This window comes from Manis javanica, chromosome 2, assembly GCF_040802235.1.
Source record: "Manis javanica isolate MJ-LG chromosome 2, MJ_LKY, whole genome shotgun sequence".
Taxonomy (NCBI): Eukaryota; Metazoa; Chordata; class Mammalia; order Pholidota; family Manidae; genus Manis; species Manis javanica.
The window spans coordinates 116,413,554-116,426,841 of record NC_133157.1 but is presented as its reverse complement, the minus strand read 5'-3'; the positions used below and the strand labels follow the sequence as shown (position 1 = coordinate 116,426,841).

Below are 13,288 nucleotides of genomic sequence, written 5' to 3'. Positions count from 1 at the left end.
CACGGTGAATTGAGAAAACTGTCTTGCTCTTAAAATATTAGAGCATTTGCTCTTAAGCAGTGAGCTTCTCCTACTAACTATAGATATCTGGTGCCAAGGCCTGGGAAGCAGATTTGCATAAATACATGCCATGAGGCCAGTGTTATTATTGCTTTGTGTAACTGTTGTTATGTGGGCCGTGTACCATTCCCTGTGAACTTGTTTAATCCTCATAACTCAGTAGGGCAGGTCTTGTTAATATCCTGCTCAGTGAGATGAAATAATTGAGGCATAGATTTGCTAAGTAACTGCTCTGTAGTCAAATGAGGAAGGCAAGATGTGAACCCAAGAAACTAATTCATGAACTCTCGCTGTAGCCTACTTAGCCCTCTAACACTGCTGTGTGACTCCTGAGGATTTGTGCTGTCAGGGCATTCGAAGGTGGGGGATTGGGTCCCAGACTTCACACACGCTGTGTTCTGCTGTCTTCTCATGGTACCCGGGGTTTGAAGGCAGTGAAACTAAGCATGAGTTGCACTGGTTACATAAAATACTGCCAACATCTTAACACCAATTTCTCTGCATCACACATTTATGTGAACTGCATTTGAGTCTCGTGGGTGTTTGAGTTGCCATATGGGCCTTCTTTGTTAAAGCCTCTTTTAAAGTATGTGGATACTACAGATTGTCATGCCTTTCCAGTGTTGGTTGGCTGTTTGTAGATAGAAATAGTTGTCTTAGAATGCCAAGGTACCATCAGGTGTGTAGTGGGTTAAATAGTGTCTCCCAAAAATCTGTGTTCACCTAGCACCCCAGAATATGACTTTATTTGGAAATAAGGTCTTTGTAGATGTACTTAGCTAAGATGGGGTCATACTGGATTGGGGTAGTCCTAAATCCAGTGACCTGTGTCCTTATGAGAAGAAGACAGGAAAGAGGGGGTACCTGTGCAGGCAGAGACTGGGCATGTGGCTGTAAGTCAAGGAACCCAAAGCATTATCAGAGTCACCAGGTTCTGGGCAGAGGATGGAATAGTCTCTCCATCAGAACCTCCAGAAGGAACCAGCCCGGCCCACACCTTGATTTTGGACTTCTGGCCTCCTGAACTGTGGAAGAAAAAATGTCTCTCGTTTGAGGCCACTGAGTGGGTTGTAATTTGTTATGGCAGCTCTAAGAGAGTAACAAAGGGGCATGATGAGAAAACATACTGTCAGTTTATAGGGAAATGCTGGTTCCTTTCACTAGCCTGAGGAAGGCTGGGTCAGTAGTTTAAATTCATCCCTTTCCCACCATGTGGAGGGTAGACCGGGGGTCAGGGTACAGGGCTGTGCATGGATCAACAGGGGGCTGGCAGCTGAAGGGTGTGAAGCACACTGACCCTCTGGCAAGTACCCCTCCCTCTTCCACCCCGAGCAGCTCCTGAATGGAAAGGAAGACACTGCAAACCACTATGCCCGAGGTCACTGTTCTGTGGGGTCAGGGATCACTGACCTCGTGCTGCAGAGGATCCGAAAGCTGGCGAGTGGCTCCCTTCTCCTTAGGCAGGATCACACCCAAGAGCCTGGGGGTCTGCAGGCACCTCCCCAGCAGCCCCTGTGTTTTCTGGCCTCAACGTCACACCACCCAGCCTGCACCCTGGAGCCTCCTGAGGCTGTCACAGTGGGGAGGCGTCCTGGTGTTGGCTTTGAGTGGCTTTGCTACTTACGAAGGGGAAAAGTACCCTCTTTACTTACTGTAAAGCCCAATCTTCTTTTTCTCTCATTAGACTTATGAGGAAACGTTTTATTTCCTCCCTCCCTCACAGCTTTATTGAGATATAAGTGACGTGTAACACTCTGTAAATTTAAAGTGTACAGAGTAATTTGACACGTGTATACACACACACACACACAGTGAAATGGTTACCACACTACAGTTAACCACCCATCTGCTCACATGATTACCTTTCTCTCTTTTTTTATTTGTAGTGACGATATTTAAGATCTGCCCACCTAGCAACTTTCAAGTATATAATACAATGTTTTCAACTACAGTCACCATGCTGTACATCAGATACCAAGAATCCCAATTCATCTTGTCACTGAAAATTTGTGCCCTTATACCAACATCCCCCTGTCTCCCTGACCCCTGTGCCCCTGGCAACTACTTTCTCCTCTCTCTTTCTACAAGTTTGGCTTTTGATTCCACATATAAATGAAATGATACAATATTTGTCTTCCTCTGACTTATTCCATTTCACTTAGCACAAAGCCCACAAGGTCCATCCGAGTTGTTGAAAACAGCAGGATTTCCTCCTTCATATTGACAGTGCCCCATCTACTCTTCTGCTGCTCATAGTTTATCTTGTTATCCAAGACTTCCAAAGCATGTGAAAACTTGTCATTTCCAATAGTGACCACTGTTTGTAAAGTTAGCTCAGGCAACACCCCACAAGATGACTCTGTTTACTAACAGTTAATTCTTCTCCAAGGACCTCTGTCTGGAGAATTCCTTGCCCAGTAAATGTTTTGGCATTTGGCATGGTCCTTAGGCAATGCCATGCCTTCACACAAGCACAGTAGGCTGGGTATAGAAGTGGTATGTATCTACTGGGAGGGAAAGTGATAGTTCATCATTTGCTAGTCATTTTCTCTTCTTTGTTATTGGTAAAGACCTTGCTTTAGATCACATACAGATAAATCCATGGAGGTCAGTGAACAACAGTTGAATGTTTATGCTTAACTTGGAGTAACACTCTAAAGTGCTTCCCCCACAACAGAACTAGGCCCTCGAATGTGTCTCCTCATGGATGTTTGTCTGGACTTGAGCACGGTAAAACCAGTCCTTTCTGAAGGTTTTTGTTTTTTTTTAGGAACTTGTATAGCCACCACCCTGGCTTCTGGTTAACTTGGCTGAGTTCTCACATCTCATCCACTTTCCCTAGGCAGAACAGTGCAGTGGGCTGCAGGGATTTTTGATTTTCCGAAGCTTTGGAGGAGGCAGTGGATCAGGATTTACATCCCTCTTACTGGAACAGCTCTTGGCAGAATATGAGAGGAAGACGAAATTGAAGTTTTCTGTCTACCCACCCACAGGACCTCCAGTGATGTCATAGAGCCTTACAACTCTATCCTCACCACCCCCTTCACCACAGAGCACTCGGACTGCACCTTCATGGTGCACAATGAGGCGATCTATGACATTTGCCATCATAAACTTGGTGCTGGATGCCCCTCTTATGCCAGCATTAATAGGCTTTAGGTCAGGTGGTATCTTCCATCACGGCTTCCCTACGATTTGAAGGGCCCTTGAATGTGGACCTAATTGAATTCCAGACTAACCTAGTACCTTATCTGAGAATACATTTCCCCATGACAACCTCTGCTCCCATCATCTCTGCTGACAGTGCCTACCATGAGGAGTTCTCTGTGTCAGACATCACTGCTGCTTGCTTTGAGTCATCCAACCAGCTGGTCAAGTGTGATCCTCGCTTGGGGAAGTATATGGCCTGCTGCCTACTCTACAGAGGAGATGTGGTCCCTAAGGATGTGAATGCAGCAGTTGCAGCCATCAAGTCAAGGAATTCTATGCAGTTTGTAGATTGGTGTCCCACTGGTTTCAAGGTAGGCATCAACCCTCAGCCCCCCATGGTGATGCCAGGGGGAGTACTGGCCAAGGTCCAGTGGGCTGACTGCTTGCTCAGCAACACCACAACCATTGTGGATGCCTGGGCCCACCTAGACTACAAGTTTGACCTCATGTATGCCAAGGGGGCATTTCTACATTGGTACATCAGAGGAGACATGGAGGAAGGTGAGTTCTTAGAGGCCAGAGAAGATTTGGCAGCCCTGGAGAAGGACTATGAGGAAGGAGGGCAAAGTCTCTGAGGCAAATGTGACTGATGGAAATGAACATTAAGCTGAAGGGTCATGCTTTCTTTCCAAGACATTATACATTAGTGGGTAGAGTTGCCTTGATTGCAAGAAAAAGGAAATTAAATCAAGCAAGATCCCCAGCTCCACCAAGAATTAAAGGGGCAGTGTTAACAAAGAGCACATTTTTCCTTCTCTGTCCCTGGGATCCAGCACTGCTACTTGGGAGCCTGCAAGGTTTTTCTTTATTCACTTTCCTATTTGCTTATTAACATTCATTAAACATTCATTAAAAAATTCTTTTAGTGTATATCCTCGAAATTGAACTTATGAGCATCTGCCACACATAAGTGTTTTTACCACTTCCTGGATGATGAAAAGACCATAGAACACCTCACCTTCGTTTACTACCCTTCTGCCTTTTGTGTATTGTTACATTATGGTTTGATGCTCTGTGTATTTTAAACCCTACAGACGTTGATTACTATTGCTTTAACCAGCACCGTTTGCTTAGATTTACCCACCTGCTATGTCAAAGGTACTCTTCATTCCTTCCTGTATTACCATACTTCCATCTGGGGTCATTTTATTTCTGTCAAAATAACTCCCTTTTCTATTCTTACTGTGGACCTGGGGTTGAGAGGACGTGACATTTGACTATCCAAAGAGTGAGATGGCCTGAGATGAGGATTTATGTGCTAGTTATATGCGACCTTGGGGCAGGGACCCTTTTAGTACCTATAGGATCAGGCATAGGTAGGTACTCAAATGTCTTTTAAATTGAAAAGTGCCAGGAGATGATCTTATCCACTGCTTTATTGAATACCACCCATGTGACTTTACCGTTTTATGTTCCTCTTCAGTCTCTCCGTAAAATCAGGTTGGATCTTCATATACCCTCTACCACCACAGAGGAAAAATGCGCCCCTTTCTAGGGCCATTTGTTGCTTTTGAACCTTCGCCATTTGACTTACCTTCTAGAAGATTGCTCCTTCAGTCTCCCTTGTATATTCTCTCTCCTTTTCTTCACTGATTTGTTTTCTTCTCCCTACCAGTATGTCAAGGTCCCCTCATTCAAAACAATCAACCCTTTTTGCTGGATTTTACTGCTCCCATAATATGCTATCACATCTGTCCACTCTGCCAAACATTTCAAAAGGATATGCATTCCATACCACTGCCTTATCCTCTGCTTACTCCTCAACCTTTGTAACTTGGTGTCTTCCCCACCATTCTACAGAAACTGTTATCTCGGAGACCACTGATTGTACTTTATTTATTAAAACAATGACTCTCAGCCTTCAGATTTCTTGACCGTAAGCATTTGGTTATTCTTTTTTCTTGAAACTTGTCCTTTGACTCTTGTGGCCCTACCTGGTTCTCCTCCATCTGACATCTCCACAGACTTCTCTTCGGCACTGTCTTTTCCTAGTGGAGACACCTTGGCCCTCTTCTCTGGCCCTTATGTATCTTATTCACGACCTCTGTGTGGGGGACATTGTAAACTCTAAATTTTCCTTCTCTCTTGAGTTTTATACTAGAATTCCCACTTACTTGCTAGACCTTTCCTCCCAGATGTATTGCCTACACTTAAACCTCTAAGGATTTACCAATTTCCTCAGAATAAATCTGCTCTTCCTTAAGGATTCTCTGCTTGCCTATTTGTGTCATCATCTCTCATAAGCACATTCTAAGTGATGCCATTTTTCACTGCTGTCTCTTTCTTGCTCTCAACATAGAATAGGTGCTGTCAACTCTACTTCTGTGATGTTTCAGGCATCCATTGCCTCCCCTTTCTTCCCAGTGCAGTCATCCTAGCTCAGGTCATCAAATCCTCTCTGTAAGTGGCATACCAGTCTCTAAATGCTTTTCTGCTTTTCACTTTGTCTTCCTGATCCACCTGTGACTGAACATTCGGAAGCAGAACTTGGATCATTCTGTTAACTCAGTCAAAGCTTTAAAAAGTCCCCATTGTTTTAAGCCTAAGTTCTGAACTCCTATGCATGGCATGCAGAGCCTGTGCCAACCAGTTCCTGCATAATTTCCAATCCCATCCATTACTGCGTGGTCCTGCAGTCCATGCATCCAGTGGAACTGCTTGCCATTCCCTAAGTCATGGTTGCCTCTCTCCCATGCCTCTGCTCTCCTCTCTGCTTTCCCTCTGTGACCATATGACGTAATGCCCACTTCAAACCCAGTTCGAACATTGCCTTTTCCATTGCCCTTGGAATCCATTTCCATTGCCCCTTGGAATCCATTTACTTTTACCCCAGGATTTAGGGATAGTCAAGATACAATCTGAATGTCTCTGTCCATGGAAAATATTGTAATAAATACTCACTGATAAAATATGCTTGTTTCATGTGCATTCCCACATAGCGCTTTCAACTATTTCACTTTTATGTACATGTGTTATTTCTCTCTTCAGACTGAAGGGCACCAGTGAAATGCTTAAATCACTGCTCAGTTCATATGTCTTGGCATTCTGGAGGGCATTTATGAGTGCACATATTCATACACTCAGAAAAGACCATTTAGAGGTTTTGTTTTTAAAATTCTACTAAAATTAAGATAAAAACCTAATTGTGGATTAAATTGTTAAAATTCAGCTTGTGACTTGTTATTTCTAAGTTTACCAAACAATCACTTTTAAAGGGAATATACATGAGTTTTTGGGACCCTCTGTAATCCCTTTGCAGTGGCAAAAATTAGGGAATTTTTGGTTCCTAAGAGCAATCTTGGATAAATGCTCTTAGATATCTTGGACTGTATTGACAAATTTAATATGTTTTCTTTATTTTTAAGGTCTTTGTCTGATGAATCTTGCCAAATGCCAAGCTGATCCAACATGACGTTTTTCTAAGCTTTGTGTGGAAATGAAAAAAACAAAGATTTTTGGTCTAAATGTATTCCCTTTTTTAAATTTTGATAATATGTTCTTTATTTTCTGTGACAAATGGCCTTTCTTTCATGAAGCTACTGTGATGGCAGATGATAGTTTTCTGGGTTTCCTTTTTTCATGTTCTTACTCTGAAAAATGGATAGTCCTACCAGCACCCTAAATTGATTTTGACAGCTAACTGTCCCATGAGGCCCAAATGTCTGAGAGCCACTGCTCCTGTCTGTGGAGTGCAAAATCAATTTACTTTTCTTTAAAAAAATACTTTTTTTTTGGAGACTTTGTTTAAATATGTGGCTCATAAATGGGAACAGTAAACACCAACTTCAGGACTGATGTCTCCTCTGGAGGATAGGAAGGGATTTGGGGGGGACAAGACTCTCTCAACCGATGCCTTCATAATGGGTTTCTTAAACTGGTCAAGAGCTGCACAGATTTAGCTATTTGATTCTCCATATCTTCCTGTGTTTAAAATATGTTAGACTAAAAATAATGTATGCAATGCGTGGACCATTAGAGCTCACAGATGGCTAGAGAAATGTAGGCATGGAAAGCCCAGGGAGGCAGGTGGTCTCTCTGCTATTAGAGATAGGCCATTTGAGGCTATCACTGAAGAGTTCTTCCCGAGGCCACAGGGCAAGAAGAAAGTCACAGAAACTTCTCTACTTATTGGCCCAGGATGACAAAAAGCGAGTCTGAGGGTCTGGGAGAGAAAGTGACTCACTTCAGCTCTGGGAGGAAAGAGGGCCTGGGATGGACTTTGAGGGCTTAGGATGCTGCTCCACCAGTGGTGCCTCCTGTCACCTGCGGGGCTGGTTTCAGGTGGAGGTTGCTGGGCCACCTCTCCTGGGTGGCCTGCTGGTCAGGACCCACAGGGTGGAATGTCTTCTGGAAGCCAGAAGCCCTGAGTTCTCATGAAGTCCTCCTTGCCCCTGACCTTCTGCAGGAGATAGAGAGATGGCTTCCGTGTTGACTCACAACCCCTTGCAGATCTCTGAGGTTACATTCCCCCCAGGTCCCAAAGTGGCCTTGCCTCAACCTAGGACTCTGAGAACTGGACAGTGTGTGAGCAGCGTCAGGAGCCAACTCGGCTTGAGGTCACTCCGGGGAAACCCACTTCTCTGAAAGCCACTTCGGAAACCACTTTGCCAAGATGAGTTCTGCAAATGGTCAATCTGCTGGTATTTCCCAATTTACCAAAAAATTATTTTAAAAAACACTTTATAACTTTTGCAGAGATCCACATCAGAGGAGCTGTTTTACCAGTTTTTGAATACTCCTCTGAAGTTTCCCTTGTCCACTGAAGGTCTCTGCCTGTTAGTTTTCTGGAGGTGCCTTGTAGTAGCTGCGGTCACCTCTCCTAACGTTGCACCACAGCCTGACAAGGAGGAAGGTTCCTTGACTTTTTTCAAATCGTGTCAATGATTTGGGGAAGGAGACCCAACTCATTTTGAGATTGAGGATTTGTACATGTTTCTGATGGCAAGGGTTTTATGAATTACAGATGGGTAGGTTTCTCTCTTCTAATAGATTTCCAAGGTAGGCTAATCCTTTAGGGACCTCATATAAGGGAATCGCATGATATTTGTCTTTTTTTGTGGCTGGCTTATTTTATTAGCATAATGTCAAGGTTCATCTATGTTGTAACATATTACAGAATTTTCTTCATTTTTAAGGATAAATAATATTCCATTGTATATATGGACCACTTTGCTTATCTGTTTATTTGTTGGTGGACACTTAGGTTTTTTCCACATTTAGTTATTGTGGACAATGCTGCTATAGAAATATCTCTTCAAGACCCTGCTTTCAGCTCTTTTGGGTACATACCCAGAAGTAGAATTGCTGAATAATTGGGTAATTCTATTTTAGATATTTTAGGAACCGCCATACTGTTTTCCATAGCGGCTGCAGCATTTCACATTCCCTCCAATAGGGCACAAGGGTTCCAGTTTCTCCACATCTTTGCCAACACTTGTTATTTTCTTTTTTCTCTCTCTCTCTCTTTTTTTTTTTTTGCTTATGGTAATGCATTATTGTAGTGCAGATTGCACTACATTTCCCTAAGGATTAGTGTTATTGAGCCCAGTACCTTGTGCTGTGCTTTATTTTTTAGTCTTTTTTCCCTCTGCATTTAATTTTGAAAGGTTTCTTTTGAAGTTCTCTTATAGCTCACCAATCTTAGTATTTTTAAGTGTAATTAATGCCATCCATTGTATTTTTAATCTGAGATATCGTAGTTTCATGTATAGAAGTGTGATTTGGATCTCTACTTTATATGTACAGTCTTTCCTCTAGCTTTTTAAACAAATGAAATAAAGTCATCATTACCCTTTTACTATACTTGCCTGCTAATTCTAACATCTGTGTCAGTTCTGCTTCAGTTTCGATAGATTGACTCGTACACATTCTGAGTCATATTTTCTTGCTTATTTGCATGACTGATGACCTTGATGGATTGTAATTTTACCTGGTTGGTTGCTGAATAGTTTCCTATTCCTATAAATGTTCTGGGGCTTTGTTCTGGGATGCAGTTAATCACTGGGGTACACTTCGATTCTTTTGAGTCTTGCTTTTTAAGGTGCCTTAGGTAGGATTCAAGCAGTTTTTAGTCTAGGGATGATTATTTCCCACCAATGAGGCATGGCTCTTCAGGGCACCCTACCTGATGCCCCATGAATCATGGACTTAAAGGTGCTTCTGGCTGGCTGGTGGGAACAGGCATTAATTGTGGTCTCTGCGAGCTGAGTGTTATTCTCTCTCATCCTTTAAGATGGCTCTTTTCTTGGCCTTCAGCCGTTTCTTCACACCCATTTGATGATTAATACTCTGCTGAAATGAAGGTCCCTTAAGTGGTCTTTCCACAACTTTCAGGCCTCTGGGGTTTCTCTCGGTGTTGCCTTTACTCTATGTCTACTGGGCCACCTCTGACTGTGTTGGTCTCCCTGGACACTCAGCTCCATCTCCATCTCAGGAAATCTGCTGCCCTTACCTGGATGCTGCCTGCCTATCCCTGACCTGAAAACTGTCTCAAAGTAGTGTCTTGCCAATGGGTTTCAGCCCTGGGCAAGTTCACTATGGATTCCATGTGACCAAAGAAATTACAGTAGAATGTTCTTGGGGTGAAAGGGTTATACCCAACTTTATTTTCACAGTGGCAGGTCAATCACTAGAATCCCATCCACTCAGAGCGAGTCTACATGCAGCAAGCTGGTCTCTGCCTCTGGGCCTCTCTACCCATGCAGCCATCTCAGTCTCTGTCCTTGGCACTACCACCACCCCAGCCTCATCTCTGCTCACCTGCAGCCTTGCAGCCATACCACCATGTTGCACAGAGCATGGGGCAGGGCTTTTTATATAGACTCAATAACCATGTATTGCCCACACATGTATAGTGAGCTAGCCGACCAGGGCCAGATGAGAATCCTGGCCATAGGAACCTTCACTTTATGCACACACACAAATTATTTTTCATAGTTATTGATGGAAATGTAGCTGCCAGGGAACCCCAAAGGCCAGATATAGGAGATGGCAACTGCACACACTAAAGAACTATGGTACTGGCTGTGTGTACAAATGTTGGACTAGATTAATATAAGATAAATATCTGGAAATTGGTTTAAAAGCAAAATTTCAGAGCCTTGGTCTTTATCACTTTTTGTATGCATTTAACAAAGAAACTTCTTACATACCAAACACACAGACAATAGGAGAAAAGACTCAGCAGCAGTCACTCATAAGGACCAGGAGATACATCTAGAGCTCTGAGGGAGAAGCTCAGGGTTTCTACTTTTCCACCCAGTGCTCACCATTAGATGTTAATCTCTAGGTCTAATAGAGTAAAATACCATTCTTTCCACAAATAGGAACTGATGTTTATTATGTGCATGATACTAAGAGGGAAAATGTGGAATTCTAAGTGCAACAAGCTCGAGATATTCTTAGGAGGGAGAAAAAGTAAGATACAAAAAGTTAACTGGCATGGCATAGCTATTAGAACAACAGTGTGGCAAAAAAAAAAAAAGTAAAATTGGTATGCAAAGAGGTCTTTGCATCCCATGTGCATTGCAACATTATTCACAATAGCCAAGACATGGAAGCAACTTCTGTGTGTGTCCACTGATAGAAAAATGGATAAAGAAAATGTTTTATACACACACACACACACACACACACACACACACACACACACAGACATAGAGACAGAGAAAGAAACTATTACTCAGCCCTAAAAAAGAAGGGAATTCTTCCACTTCTAGGAATGTACCCTAAGAATGCAGCAGCCCAGTTTGAAAAAGACAGATGCACCCCTATGTTTATCACAGCACTATTTACAATAGCCAAGAAATGGAATCAACCTAAGTGTCCATCAGTAGATGAATGGATAAAGAAGAGGTGGTACATATACACAATGGAATATTATTCAGCCATAAGAAGAAAACAAATCCTACCACTTGCAACAACATGGATGGAGCTAGAGGGTATTATGCTCAGTGAAATAAGCCAGGTGGAGAAAGACAAGTACCAAATGATTTCACTCATATGTGGAGTATAAGAACAAATAAAAACTGAAGGAACAAAATAGCAGCAGACTCACAGAACCCACGAATGGACTAACAGTTACCAAAGGGAAAGGGACTGGGGAGAATGGGTAGGAAGGGATAAGGGTGGGGAAAAAAGAAAGGGGGCATTATGATTAACAGGTATAAAGTGGGAGGGAGCATGGGGAGGGCTGTACAACACAGAGAAGACAAGTAGTGATTTTACAGCATGTTACTACACTGATGGACAGTGACTGTAATGGGGTGTGTGGGGGGGACTTGGTGAAGGGGGGAGCCTATTAAACATAATGTTCTGCATGTAATTGTAGATTAATGATAACAAGAAAATAAAAAATAAAAAAAGAAGGGAATTCTGTCATTTGAGACAAGATAGATCAGCCTGGAGGGCATTAGATGAAGTGAAATAGGCCAGACAGAGAAAGACAAATACTGCATGATCGCACTTACATGTGGAATCTAAAAAAGTCCTAGTTTCCCCTAAACAACTTAGCACATTGTCGATGGAAGAACATCAAAGAAGTCTTTCTACATCCTTAAAGATTCTCATATGCCAGTCCTAGCAAATCTGTTGTTCACGTTTTCTCTCCTATTCCCATGACTGAGCTTTGGCCTAGAACTTCCTAAGCCTCATAGTGGTATGATTGATGTGAAAATTCAGGATATTCCTATTAAAGTTTAATTAAAATTAAAATAGTACTTGTGAAAATTTAGGATATTCTTATTAAAGATTAATTAAAATTAAAATAATTCTTGTTTTTAGGCCACACTCAAAAAGAGGATGGGTACTTCCCCTACCTCCCTTCTCTTGGTGACACTTGGGTTTCATCATTCTCCCCTCTCCAAGGACCCAGTGCAGATAGCTGAGTCCACTTTTGGCTCTAAGGGTCAAGTATGTAGCTCAGGCCTAAGGAAATTAGTCTCATCTTACCTCCTCCTGCCACACTGCCAGAGGAGACATGGCTGGGAGACCGGAGAAGCCTGTGGCAGTGCTCAAGTGGGACAGGAAGGCTACAGGGGATAGGCTTGCCTATTTCCCTCCCACACTGGGATGCCAGAGCAACGCAGAGCTGGTATTTCCCTTCCTTCTGCTTGCTTAGGTTCTGGTAAAACCCAAGATAGCTGGAAAATAGTTTTTCTTGAGGACAGGGCTAATTAAGGAGAACAGGGTGCGCTGGTATATTTCACAATGGTTCCTGTCCCATTCCCCTGCTGACAGCATGGGGGAGTTTTGCTGTGATCTCACTGTGAGAATCTGGGGCACCTCCTAGAGAGGAAAACTCTTGAGAGTGCCTGGGCTCCTGTGACAGCATTCCTCCTAGAAGCTTTGCAAACTGCCTGTTCTCCACAGAATACTGACTCCAGGTCTTCAGCCAACTCTAGTAATATGTTCATTTTCATTTTTGGAAAAAAATTCAGCATCTCATAATAACTCAATAGAATACCAGAAAGTAGGTCATCACACAAACTTCAGGAAGGCCCTCTACCATGAGCTGAGGACCCTTCTTCAAAAGCCATGAATGGAACCAGCAAGGCTCAAAAATTTCAGTGTCAGGACCTCTTTTTTTGTTTGTTTTAATTGAGGTGAAATTCACATAACATATAATTAATCATAAAAAGTGTACAGTACAGTGGCATTTAGTGTATTCATAATGTTATTGTTTTTAGCACCCCAGAGAAACACCCCAAACCCACTAAGAAATCACTCTCCTAGACCCTGGTAACCACTAATTTATTTTCTGTCTCTATGGAGCTGCCTTTTCTGGAGATATCACATTAAAGAAATCATACAACATGTGACATTTTGTGTCTGGCTTATTTCACTAAATGTTTTGGAGGCTCACCTACATTGTCACATCTATCAGTACTTCATTCTTTTTTGTAGCTGAATAGCATTGCAGTGTATGGACGGACCACAGTTTGTTCATTGTCGATGTGCATTTGGGTAGTTTCTGCCTCTTGGCTATTTGGCTATAAAACTTGTGTGCTGTAGGAGTTGT

At 42.7% G+C, this 13,288-nt stretch overlaps 1 pseudogene; it reads left to right on the top strand.

The window, feature by feature from the left end:
• The first annotated feature begins 2,872 nt into the window (after window positions 1–2,872).
• Window positions 2,873–5,598, top strand: LOC140847822 (tubulin alpha chain-like 3; annotated as a pseudogene).
• Window positions 5,599–13,288: the final 7,690 nt, after the last annotated feature.